General features: G+C 35.7%; 1 protein-coding gene and 1 pseudogene across 2 annotated transcripts in view; one reads left to right on the top strand and one right to left on the bottom strand.

Annotated features, from left to right (window-relative positions):
* ZRANB3 (zinc finger RANBP2-type containing 3) overlaps nt 1-13,757 on the top strand; it is a 302,241-nt gene that overhangs the window by 101,853 nt on the left and 186,631 nt on the right. The window lies entirely within an intron of this gene.
* LOC113263425 (40S ribosomal protein S4, X isoform-like) lies at nt 649-1,427 on the bottom strand (annotated as a pseudogene).

The following is a 13,757-nucleotide window of genomic DNA, read 5'->3' as shown; positions in this document are numbered from 1 at the left end:
GCTATGCTTTCAGTAAGATATTCTGCTGCTGTAAAGACCTAGAACAAGAGTGAGCCTGAAGTTACCTTTCAGCCTTTTTCCCTACCTACTCCTGCCCCCCCCCCCCCAACAAATATACAGAAGAAGACATACACACTTAGGATCATTCTTTTCCTCTTAGCAGAAGTGGCTTTTTCTCCCTATCTTGAATATGCATACTTTTGGTAACTTTTGAGAGTGGCACCATTAAGCATCACGGCCATTTTACGTGCTTATTCGTAATTTCATCTCTTGGTTTCTAATTCTTGTTTTCTGCTATTAAGGGTATCGTGTTCTGTGGTACACATTTTATTGCTTTCTTTTACCTGATTCTTCTCTCTTCCTTTTAAAAAGAAAATTCTCTCTTAATTTGTCACTTCCTTTACTGATCATTTCTCCGTGAATTTTTTTTTTTTTTAAGGTAAAATGGCTGGCTCTCATGGATCTAACCAGCCAATTAAAGTATTTCCCCTAAAGTGCTGAAAACCAGCTATTGCATTGCATATACTAATTGAATCTTTATTTATTTATTTATTTATTTATTTATTTATTTATTTATTTATTTATTTTTATACTGTATGATCCTTAGTTAAGTAGAAAGACTTCCAATCACATCATCTAGGGACCATTTTACCCACTGCTCTGATTGGCCACCAATCTCTTGTCTCTCTTTAGCAATGGTAAGGCAGATACCCTTTCCATAGTGAAGAGAAATCATGGTTTGTTGTCTTTGCCAATAACAAAAATGTTGGAGAGGTCGTGGGAAAGCTGTTGCCATTGGCATCTTTCACGGGAGCTACATCAAAAGAACCAGGGTGTCTCTCTCAATGGGTGATCACACCAATTCTTCCCAGGTTAGTACCTCCAGTTAACCATACACAGATTACCAGTATCAAACTTCATGAAATCAGTAATCTTTCCAGTCTCCAAATCAATCTGAATGGTGTCAGTCACCTTGATTAGGGGATCAGAGTAGCAGATGGTGTGAGCATCATGGGTTACCAGATGAGGGATTCCTTTTGTCCCCACAAAGATCTTTCTCACTTTGCAAAAATTACACTTGGCCTCCTCAGGGGTAATCCGATGAAGAGCAAAGTGACCCTTGGTGTCATAGATCAGATCTCAGTCTTGTTAATACTGATGACATCCGTAAAACCAACAGGGTAGGTTACATCAGTTTGGATCTTGCCATCAATCCTAATAAAATGCAGCATACAGATCTTCTTTATCTCATCTCCTGTTAGGGTATACTTAAGTCTGTTCCTTAGGAAAATGATGAGAGGGAAACATTCTCTCAGCTTATGGGGACCAGTGGATGGATGAGAGGCAAACACACTGGTCAGTTTATCCAGCATCCAATGCTTTGGAGCTGTTACTTGCTTCAGATGCTTCTTGGGACCATGAGCCATGGCTGGACTAGGCCTGCATATTTAATCTTCAGTTGTCCCTTGCATTGGTTGGTGGTTCCATTTCCAAAGGAGATCTCTTTGTTGATAGCATGATTTGAGAGGGTTCTATGTCTAGGTTTGATAAAGGGTATCTTACCTGTGTCTAGGTAAGATAAGGGTTTTAAAAAATAATCCATTTATGTTCTTTAATGATTATACATGTATAAGGAATTACACTAACAAAGCATGAAAGATTTTACAGTGGGAAGTTTCCCTGTTCCTTCCATCTGCTCTCTAAGCCCCCCAGTCCTTCAAGTCCCCTTCCTGGAAGTAACCATTGGAACCACATATTTCTATAGCTCTTTAGAGATGTCTGAATTTATAAGCATTTACATGCATATAGGTCAACAATGTAGTGTTTTTACTCTTGCCACTTTTACTCAGCATACTACTGGAATTCCCAGCCAGAGCAATTAGGAAACAAAAAGATAAATAAAGGGCATTGAAATTCAAAAGGAAAATGTAAAATGATCTCTGTTGGTAGATGACATGCTCTTATAAATAAAAAACCCTAGGGTGCCTGGGTAGCTCAGTCAGTTAAGTGTCTGTCTTTAGCTCAGGTCATGATCTCAGGGTCCTGGTATCCAGTCCCACATCGGGCTCCCTGCTCAGTGGGGTCTGCTTCTCCCTTTCCCTCTATCCCTCTCCCTTGCTTGTGCTTTCGCTCTCTCACGCTCTCCCTCAAATAAATAAATAAAATCTTAAAATAAAAAACCTAAAGATTCCACAGTAAAACTATTAAAACCAAAAAAGTCAGTAAAGTTGTAGGATACAAAATCAATATACAAAAATCAATTGCACTTCTATACAGTGAACTATCAGTAAGAGAAATTAAATAATCCCATTTACAGTAGTGTCAAAAAGAGTAAGATACTTAGGAATAAATTTAAGGACATGAAAGATCTGTACACAAAACTGTAAGACATTAATGAAAGAAATTGAAGAAGACACAAATAAATGAAAATATATCTTGTGTTCATGGATTAGAAGAATTAATATTGTTCAAATGTCCATACTACCCAAAGCAATCTACAGATTCAATGCAGTCTGTCAAAAATCCCATGGCATTTTTCACAGAAATAGGCAAAACTACCCTAAAATTCAAATGGAACCACAGAAGACCTTGAGTAGCCAAAGCAATCTTGAGAAGAACAGTCTTTATTTTAAATTGTATCAGAAAGCTATTGTTATCAAAACAGATAAAAACAGGCACAATAAACCAATGTAACAGAATAAAGAGCCTAGAAGTAAAATCCTGCATATATAGTCAACTAATCTTCAACAAAGTCACTAAGAATACACAATAGGGAAAAGATAATCTCTTCAGTAAATGGTATTGGGGATAGTAGTTATCCACAGGCAAAAGAATGAAATTGAATCCTTTTCTTTTTTTTGAAAAGATTTTATTTATTTGAGGGAGGAAGCGAGAGAGAGCATGGGCTGGGAGAGAGGCAGATGGAGAGGGAGAGGCAGACTCCGTGCTGAGGGGGGGAGCCCTACATGGGGCTCTATCCCAGGACTCTGGGATCGTGACCTGAGCTGAAGGCAGACACTTAAACAACTGAACCACCCAGGCGTCCCCCTTTTCTTACCTCATACATAGAAATCAACCCAAAATGGCTTAAAGACTCACATATAAGATCTGAAACTATAAAACTCCTAGAAGAAAGCATAGGAGGTAAGTTCCTAGACATTGATCATGGTGATGATTTTTTGGGGGGGGGAGGCAACAAAAATAAACCAGCAGGACTACATCAAACTAAAAAGTTTCTGCACAGCAAAGGAAAGAAAGCAAAAAGGAGCCTATGGAATGGGAGAAAATATTTGCAAACTATATCTATTAAAGGATTTATATCTACAGTATATAAGAAACACCTTCAACTCAATAGCAAAAAAACAAATTACCTGATCAAAAAATGGTCTAAGAACTTGAATAAACTTTTTTTTTTAAAGATATACAAATAGCCAATAGGTACATGAAAATGTTCTCAACCTCACTCTTCTTCAGGGAAATGCAAATAAATCAAAATCACGAGTTATCGCCTCATAGCTGCTAGGAGAGCTATTACCAAAAAGTTAAAAGATTTAAGAAGTGTTTGTGAGGTTGTGGAGAAAAGGTAACCTTTGTGCACTGTTGGTAGCATTGTAAATTGGTGCAGCTATTATGGAAAACAGTATGGAGGTTCCTCAAAATATTAAACATAGAACTACCACATGACCCAGCAATCACAGTTCTGGGTCTATATCTAGAGGAAATGAAATCACTATCTGGAAGAGATATTTGCATTCCCGTATTCATTGCAGCATTATTCACAGTAGCCAAGATAAAATAGCCATTGTTAGTGGATGACTATATAGAGAAAATGGTGGTGGTTTACACACACACACACACACACACACACACACACACACACACAGGAGTATATTATTCAACCTTAAAAAAGAAATTAGTCCTGCCATTTGTGACAACATAGATGAAATGAGAACATTATGCTGAGTGAGATAAGCCAGACATAAAAAGAGAAATAATGCTTAGTCTCACTTATACATGAAATCTAAAAAAAGTCAAACTCAATGTAATGTAGTATGATGGTGGTTACTGGGATGTAGGGAAAAGAGGTGGTGGTCAAAGGGTACAAACTTTCAATTGTAAGATGAATAAGTTCTGAAGACCTGAAACATAGCATGGTGACTATAGTTAATAATCTTATCTTGTATACTTGAAATGTTAAGGGGTTAGATTTTAAGTGTTCTCACCACATACACACAAAAATGGTAACTGTGTGAGGGAATGGATATGTTAATTAACTTGATTGTGGTAATCATTTATATATATATATATATGTATATATAGTAGCTATATATAGTTATATATATAGTAGTTATATATACATCTCATTGTATACCTATATATACATATACAGATATACATATATATACATATATACATCTCATTGAATACCTATATATTTATATAAATGGTAGTTATATATATATAAAATATCAAAACATCTCATTGTATACCTTAACTATATTTAATTTTTATTTGTGAGTCATACCTCAGTAAAGCTGGAAAAAAGAAATACAGTGTTTTTAAACTACTATCTCAGATAGCATTAGGTTCTTAAGGGTACATTCAATAGGTGACATATTACAAATGCCATCAACTAAAATTCATAGATTTTTTAAATATGTTCAGGGCTGCAAGAACTAATGCCACAGACTCAAGGTTTAGAGTAGCACTTACAAAGTTACACCAGGAAGTAATGGTGATGAGGAGTGTAAACTGTAGTTCACCTCAATTCCTAGATTGGCTTTTTATAGATATTCAATTTATATTCTTGAAAGAAAAGCATATAAGATTGATTAGGCAGCGAATTTTTTTCTAAGTCACAAGACGATAATGTCAAAATGTTGTAAGAAATGTTGTATTGCTTACTATTCTCCGTTGTTCTTGTAATTGAATTGTACTTTGAGTGCTAGTTCTAAAGAATACTGATAACATGCTTTTGAAAGAGAAAGATCTCAGTATTTGGCCAGAGGAAGTCAAGCACAAAATTTTATCAATTTGAGACACTTTTTCTCTAATTGGCTGTCTCTGTGACATTGTAGCTCTTTCTATCTATGGCATCTGATTTCGTCAACTATTATTTTGTATTTCCTCAATTGTGAATTTATAACAATTCTGTTTTTATACTCAAGCATGGTTCTTTGAACTTAGTCCCATAAAATTATATCTGTTGGTATGGGCTTTGCTCATTCTTCTGATAAATCCACATTTTGTTTCTTCATACTGTGTTAATAGAAAGGTTTTATTTATCAAGCCAAAGTCATAACCCTTTGGCACTGTGCCAGAAGCTTCCTTCAGGTCATTAAAGATAGTTCATGAGTATATTCTAAGGCAGAGATTGGCAAACATTTTCTATTAAGGGCCAGATAGTAAATATTTTAGACTTTCAATGCCATACAATCCCTGTTACTACTACTCAGTTCTGTCTTAGTCACACAAAAGTAGCCATTAATAATATATAAATGAATGAGCTGAACTGTATTCCGAAAAAACTTTATTTACAAAAATAATTGATAGGCCAGATTTGGCCTATGGACAGTAATTTGCAAACTCTTATTTTAAAGAAGTCAGAATTCTTATTTTTAATTGTTTAGTACTGAGTTTTCATGTAGATTCTAGTCCAAAAAATAGTACTCTGAAAGTTTCTGGATTATCTGAATAACTACTTTATTCAGTTATGGATATATTTGGTGCTGTTTTACATTTCAGATTGAATGCGGCATTTGTCCTCCTGCACGTTCTCAGGCTAAATGCTTGTTATTGTGGATCATTGAATGAGTGGAGGTTTTTGCGATAGTTGGAATAGAGAAAAGTGAAATAATTGAGATGTCGCCTGAAACATAGGAGTGTATGCATGCGGAGCATCGTAGTAATAAGAGAACTGATTTTTCTAGCTTCCAGACTTTTAACTTTCATTATCAGTAACTGTAATAGTCAATATGAAATGAAGAACTTTTCTTCTTGAGTATAGCCATGGCCATATACCTATCTGGTACAGATTTCAATAAAAACTCAGAGTTGACTTGATCTGTATGCAATAATGGCTACAGTAATCACTCTTACTTAAAATTGACCTTGGAATTTGTGGCAGAGCCTGAGATTGCTTTCCTAAATCCTTCACAGATATAACCCTGGGCATGGGGTCTGTGTGATCAGCTGAAACACCTTTTTCCAAACTCGATTTTGATTAGGAGTGGTTATGTGATACTGTGTGGCCAATGAGACAGCAGGAGAAGACACTGGATGGTGATTCAGGGAAAGCTTGTTAAAATAGAGTCAACTTGTTTGGCAGGTGTCCTTTTATCCTCTTCCTTTCTTCCTGTATCAAACATTGATGCTAAACCTGGAACTGTGCCAGCTATCTTTTGCCCTGCCTGGAAGGACAAGAAGACTGTAGAGGTGACTCTGGTACTTGGCTGCTCCGGTGTGGACTTAACTAACTCCAAACTTCCTGTTAAGGAAGGGGGGTATGGTGGTGGGTGAGGTGGTAAATAATCCTATCTCTTTTAGCCATTATTATTTGGCTCTTTATATGTGCAAGTGGGCTCAAGTCTCTATCATTAAAGAAGTAAATTGAAACAATATGATAATAAATTGAGTTGTTTTTATTTTGTGGTTTATTCTTAGATTTGTAAATGTGTTCTCATTTTTGAAATATTTTCAGGTTTTATTTACATATAATTCAATAAATCCAAAACCAGGCAAAAAAAGAATTCATAAATAAAGGTTAGTGTTCTATTTTATTCTGAGAGAAGCTCTCAATTTGTAATAAATTATTTAACTTATTTTTCTATCTACCTGTCAACATTTAAGTATCGCTGATGTACATGTCTTTATTAACAAAGCAATTTTGATACTATGAATCATTTTTTCTACTTTTAAAATCACTTTAGATTAGTTCAAGCAGACCTAACTTACTCCTTAGTTTCTTTTTATATAAACTATATTTTGTTTGTAACTTTAATATATTCTAATGAATCTTACTGTCTAATTAAGCCCTAAAAATCTTCCACTAATTGCTGTAGGAATAACCAACTTTTTTGACCCTAAAGTTTTATAAACAAGAATAAATAATTGTGTAAAAGCTAGTTTGTGATATATTGGCCCAGTGGGAATTATTATACATACTGAAAACAATAATAATTCTCTCAAAACAGCTGATACACACCTTTTGTTAAAGCCATCTAGGCGAATGCAGAGATTTTTTTTTCCTATTTTGCTCTTATTAGTAAAAGTTATGGGGCAATTTTGTGCTAATGAAGTCAGACTAATGAAGCACAATATTTTCAGGATATTATCAAGCATTAGGGACTAGTTTTTTTTTTTTTAATGCTCATGAACAGAAAAAGCAATTATTTTTAAAAACTTACTTTGTTTTGGTATACACAAAGGATTTGTTCATATTACCCCACATCTTTTGGGTACCTTTTATGCCCTTTCTGTATGACTCGTGTTTCATAATGGGTAAAAAGAACTAAAATAAAACAAAACAACACATATCCTTTTAACTTTTTTTTTTTTTTTTTGAGATTTTATTTATTTGAGAGAGAGAGAGTGCGCATAAGCAGGGGGAAGGAGAGGGACAAGCAGACTCCCTACTGAGTAGGGAGCCCAATGCCAGGGTGGATGTTAGGACCCGGGGATCATGACCTGAGCCGAAGGCAGATGCTTAACCGACTGAGCCACCCAGGTGCCCCTTTACTTGGTTTTCAAAGTCATAACAGGTGCAGCAGATGTGAGTTGATTTACTTAGTCATTCTCCTCTTCCTTCCCTCCTAACAGACCTAGAGTTCTTTAAGTACACATTCCCTGTGCTTCTGAACATTGGTTGGTAAAGATGAATTGTCTGGAGCTACGTGGGATGACAGAATAGAAAGATGGCATGAGTAGGCTACAGAATTAGCCACCCGGGAACCATCCCACTCCTGAATTTCTTGTTATGAATTATGTGATATATTAATTATTTTTAGTGATTGAGCCATTTTGAGTTGAGTTTCTATTCTTGCATTGCATCCTAAAGGAAACATTGTTTATAAAACCAGTTTTTAAAGTCAGTCACATTTCCTTTTGTTTTTAATGCCTAAATTTGAAGCTCCTGTCCTCTGTAACTCCCCTATATACGTTGCCAGTATTTAGTTACTGACAGTGAACATAGTTATTTGTTGAACAGAACTTATCACCAGCAAAACAACAATAATGTTTTTATGGTATCTTTCCATTTACAAAGTACTCTTTTACTTCATTTTATCACAGCTCAGCCTACTTGCCTTAGTCATTTCATAAAATAGATGAGACGAAGAAGCTGGATATAGAGGTCTAGGATATATTTAATCATATACTTGCAAATAAAAGCATTGCTTTAAGCTTTTACAGCAATTCAGCAGACTGATTTGACATGCTATCAAAATAAATACTGTTGTTTTGTAATTTTAATTTTGAACAGAAATTTCTGGCCCAAGGATAAGAATCATAGACTCAGATCAATTGTTTGAATAACTCCTTTTGAAATTTTTGTATTATTTTATTTTATTTATTTTATTTCATTATGTCTAGGACTTACGTAGCTTTAGTTTCAAATATCAACATGTGTAGCATATCATAATAACTTCAGGATATCAAGGGAAAAAATGTCAAAATAAAGGTTTATGATTTTTTTAAAGATTTTATTTATTTCTTTATTTGACGGAGAAAGAGCGAGAGAGGGAACACAAGCAGGGGGAGTGGGAGAAGAAGCAGGCTTCCTGCTGAGCAGGGAGCCCAACACGGGGCTCGATCCCAGGACCCTGAGATCATGACTTGAGTGACGGCAAACGCTTAACAACTGAGCCACCCAGGACCCCAAATAGAGGTGTTAAATGTGAATCTGGAGCATATGCTAAAAGCCTTAGGTACAGATTTAGGACTCATATGGGTATCACTTCAAAACTAGGAGAATGGATGATAGCCTTAGGAATAGAGGTAGACCACAAAGAGAAAATGACTATAAAGGTTGAACACTGAACCAGGTAGGTAGAGGTGGAGGCATAGAGGAAAGAGACAGAAATGAGAGCTAGGAGGAGAACAGAGCATCTGGGAAGCCCAGGAGAGCTTTTCCAAGAAGTGGTTGTTGTATCCCAGACATCTATGAAGAGGCCACTCTAGAAGAGACCTGCACTTGAAGGTTCAGTTGACAAAGCAATGGAAACAAAGATTTTAAAAAATATATTTTTTAAAGATTTATTTATTCATTTGAGAGCGAGAGAGCACAAGCCGGGGGAGAGCAGAGGGGAGAGGTAGAAGCAGACTCACCACTAAGCTGGGAGCCTGACATGGGGCTCGATACCAGGACCTGGAGATCATGACCTGAGCCGAACGCAGATGCTTAACCATCTGAGCCACCCAGGCACCCCTAAAAAAAAAATTTTTTTAAAGATTTTATTTATTTATTTGACAGAGAGAGAGACAGCCAGCGAGAGAGGGAACACAAGAAGGGGGAGTGGGAGAGGAAGAAGCAGGCTCCCAGGAGAGGAAGAAGCAGGCTTCCAGCGGAGGAGCCCAATGTGGGGCTCAATCCCAGAACTCTGGGATCACGCCCTGAGCCAAAGGCAGACGCTTAACGACTGAGCCACCCAGGCGCCCCTAAAAAAATATTTCAACCTCAATTTTTTCCTTTTCTTTTTCATCCTGTTACATGCTATATTGTGCACTTTTGGGATTTTACACAAGATCAGGAAAGGTTATATCTAATGTTATTTTATATGTATATATATATATATTATATATTTATATTTATATAAAAATATAATATACACACACACACACTTAAACAGAATGTTTCTAAAAAGCTACACAAGAAATTGGTAACTTTGTCATCTTCAGAGCAGCTAATATCTGGGACACCCTCAATGAATAGAAATTGGAGAGAGACTTTCCACTTTTGTACCTCTTGAATCGAGTACATGTGGATATATATCCTGTTCAAAAAATAAATAATATTAAAGCTGAACAAAATAAAAGCCATTTTATTATGTTGAACTTTTGTAGTTATGGGGGAAGTATTTTGAGACTTTGCTCTGGCTAGAAAAATTATTATGATTTGATCTTCTGTAGCTTTGCCTCTAGGGAGAGTGCATGGGGCTTGTTAAAATTACATTAAGTTAGCACTGGTCAGTTATACATATATACCAAAGTGTAGTATGGGATATAATATGGTTTAGTTTGTAAATGGTTGATTCTTCCTAAAGGGCAGATTGCATATAAATATCTAGAAGGTTAATATTTTCCCACAGGAAATAGCCTACTTCTGAGGCCAAAGCATGCCTGGTAATTGACTAAGCAGACCTTGTGTTCAGGTACTGAGTCCTGATTTCTGCACTTAAGATTCCAAACATCTTACATATGTTCAACTTACATGTGTTCACCTCACTGAATTGTCAGTGTTACCAAAATTTTCTCTTGCTGTTCTCTTGCTGCAGTGGTACCAAAATATTCTTTTGCTGTTTTCTTTTTATAGACATGATATATTCAAGAAATATGGGTGTTAGTTATTGAAAAGGTGGGGTTTTTTAATATAGAGAAATTGGAGAAAAGCTTTGAGTTAAACACAAATTGTTCAGTTCTGTGAGTCTTAGATTAGAAATTTAGCTGGTGGGTAAAATGATTCTCAGAAAAGTATAATGTTGTTTAGCTTTCTTTCTCCTAGCTGTATGAAAATTTGAGTTAAAAATAGCAAACACCGAGCATGTGCATCCAAAGATATGGCTGCTGCAAACACTGGAATATATATGTCTTGATACTGTAAGTGGATGATTAATGTAAGGAGCCTCAAGGTTTTGGAAACAACTCAGTGAAATGAAAAGTTGCTTTTTGATGTCTGTAGCCAAGCTGGATAAATTATAATTCAAGCAATTAACATGAATTTGAAACAAAGAATATTATTTATTTTTTGTAACATTGGAAAACTGAACTGCTTGTGTAATTCAGATAGAATTATATAGCTGTTGGCACATCAAACCAGGCTTGGCAAATACAATGGATACTCCTTTAAAGAAGGAAGTTTTCTTTTTAGCTGTAGGTTAAAGTCCCTGTAACACATTGTGTTTGCCATTTTCCAATGGGAGAAAAGGCTATTTTTATTTCTATGGATAACTATGGTTATGGGTATAGTCTTTTGATTACAACGTAGAATTTAGTTTCATCAAATATGGTATAAAATTTCTCTGAAGTGAGAGATTATATTGGCCATATTTCCCTTTTTTAAATTATGGTAGCACAGTTAGGTCTTCATCAGTCAGCTTCCTTGTTTTCTTTCGCACTATTGACTCCTTGCCCAGTCTTAAGGTTTCAAACACGTTCTATAGCTACTGCCCTATTTTTAATCTTTTTTTTTTTTTGCTACCAAAGTTTCTTTTTAATTACTCTGTATCTGTTGACTCATTTTTTGCTGCCTACCATGTTTTTTTAAATTATGTTCAGTTAGCCACTGTATAGTACATCATTAGTTTTTGATGTAGTGTTCAGTGATTCATTAGTTGCGTTTAACACCCAGTGCTCATCACAACACGTGCCCTCCTTAGTACCCATCATCCTGTTACCCCTTCCCCCATCCTCCTGTCCTCTGAAACCCTCAGTTTGTTTCCTAGGGTCCATAGTCTCTCATGGTTCATCTCCCTCTCTGATTTTTCCCCTTTCAGATTTCCCTCCCTTCCCCTATGGTCCTCTGTGCTATTGCTTATGTTCCGCATATGAGTAAAACCATATGATAATCATCTTTCTCTGCTTGACTTACTTCACGTAGCATAATCCACTCCAGTTCCATCCATGTGGATGCAAATAATGGGTATTCATTCTTTCTGATGGCTGAATAATACTCCGTGGTATATATGTACCACATCTTCTTTATCCATTCATCTGTTGAATGGCATCTTGGCTCCTTCCACAGTTTAGCTATTTGCCCACCATCTTCTTAACCACTTTTGTGTAATGCTTACAAGTAAGCTCCTGGTAACTTTTATGATGGCCTTTTAGCTGTCATCCTTTGCAACATCTTTGTGGCATTTGGACACTGTTAACCCATTTACTCTCTTGTGAATGTATTTCCCCTGGGCTTCTTAGACCCCGATCTTTGGTCTCTTCAAACACTTCTCTTCCTTCCATTTTTTTTTTTCTAAATGAGAATGTTTCCTAAGGTTCTAGCCATGAAAAATTCCTCTCCATCTTTTTACAATTTACACATGAGAACCCCATTCATTTCTGTTTTTTCTATGATCATCTTCATGCATAGATACTTTCTCATTTTTATTTATTGTCTTGACTTGATTCCTTAGTTTATAATCCACACTTCTACCTGCCTGCTAGATATCTCACTCATAAGATCAATAAGATACTTATTGGGCTATTTATACTATTCTATGTTTTTAAAAAAGTCTTCTCTGGACCCTAGTTTTCCTGCCAACTACTACCATGTTTCTCTGCTTCCCTTTATAGGATAATTCTTTGTGACGGTAAACTCTATTTACTCTCTCCCCTTCCTCTCTTCCCATTCTCTCCTGAACCTACTCAAGGGAGGCTTTTATCTCCTATCATTTTATCAAAGTTGCTCTTGTCTGAGTTATGAATGATAGCTTCCCAAATCAAATGGTCAATTCTCAGACCTCATTTTACTAGATTTTTTAGAAGCATTTACTATAGTTGTTCATTCTTGCCTTGTCAAAAAAAAAAAAAAAGTCTTCATTTGGCTTCTAGGGCATCACATTCCTCTTGTATCTTTTTACATTACTGAACACTCCTTCTCAGTCCTTTTTGCTGGGTTCTTCTCCACTTTGTACCCCTATTTGTTGGAGTGCTGCAGGAGTCAGCCATAACTCTCTTCTCGTCTCCCTATACTCTTACTCCCTAGGTGATTTCATTTAGTCTCCTGACTTTAAAAATTATCTGTTTGGTGTTCTGCTTTAGAATAGTTTTAGTACCCCCTTTCCTTTATTACCTCTCTTTAATTTTTCACTTACAAATTTTCAGATTATGTACCTTCTGCTTCTAGAGTTCTTGTGTGGAATACACATCTTCCATTAAATTCATACATATGAAGCTTCATTGCTGACTGGATTTCCTTTTTATCTTCTCCTGTTTTGAATCTGTGGTAAGGTGTGTTTTTTGTTTGGTTATTTTCTTAAGTATTTTTCCTCCTCTGGTTTACTTGTGTTTTATAATCTTAGAGATATTGGGTGGCCTCAAATATCTTTTTGCCATTGCTTACAAAAAATGGGTATGTTGGCTAGATAAAATATCCATGAGTTCTGCTTTCTGTTTGGGTAGTCTGGATCCTCCTTCATGATTTTTTAGCTTCTACTGTTGATGATGATAAGTCTAATGCCAGTCTTGGTTTTGCCATTTATGGATAGTTGTTCTTTCTGTCTGAACACTTGGAAGATTTTTTTTAATTGTTTAGATTAATGATTTCATATGACTAGATATTTTTATCTTTTCTCTTCAATCCAACCTGAAACTTAGTTACCCTTTCCAATTAGATGTTTTTTCAACCTGGAGAACTTTTATTATTTATCTAATTGTTCCCTCTTTTTCACACGGTGTCTGTTCTCCTTTTGAAACCTGTTTTTCACATATTAATTTTCTGGGTCTATCCTTCAAGTAATTTTTCTTTTCTGTTACTATTATCATTTACTGAACTCTGTGTTCTGTGTTTTGAGATAATCTTTGCACTTTATCTTCCCATCTGCTTAATT

Source organism: Ursus arctos, unplaced genomic scaffold (genome assembly GCF_023065955.2).
Source record: "Ursus arctos isolate Adak ecotype North America unplaced genomic scaffold, UrsArc2.0 scaffold_1, whole genome shotgun sequence".
In the NCBI taxonomy this organism is placed as follows: domain Eukaryota; kingdom Metazoa; phylum Chordata; class Mammalia; order Carnivora; family Ursidae; genus Ursus; species Ursus arctos.
Note: the sequence above shows the minus strand (reverse complement) of the source record. Positions and strands in the feature narration are given on the sequence as shown.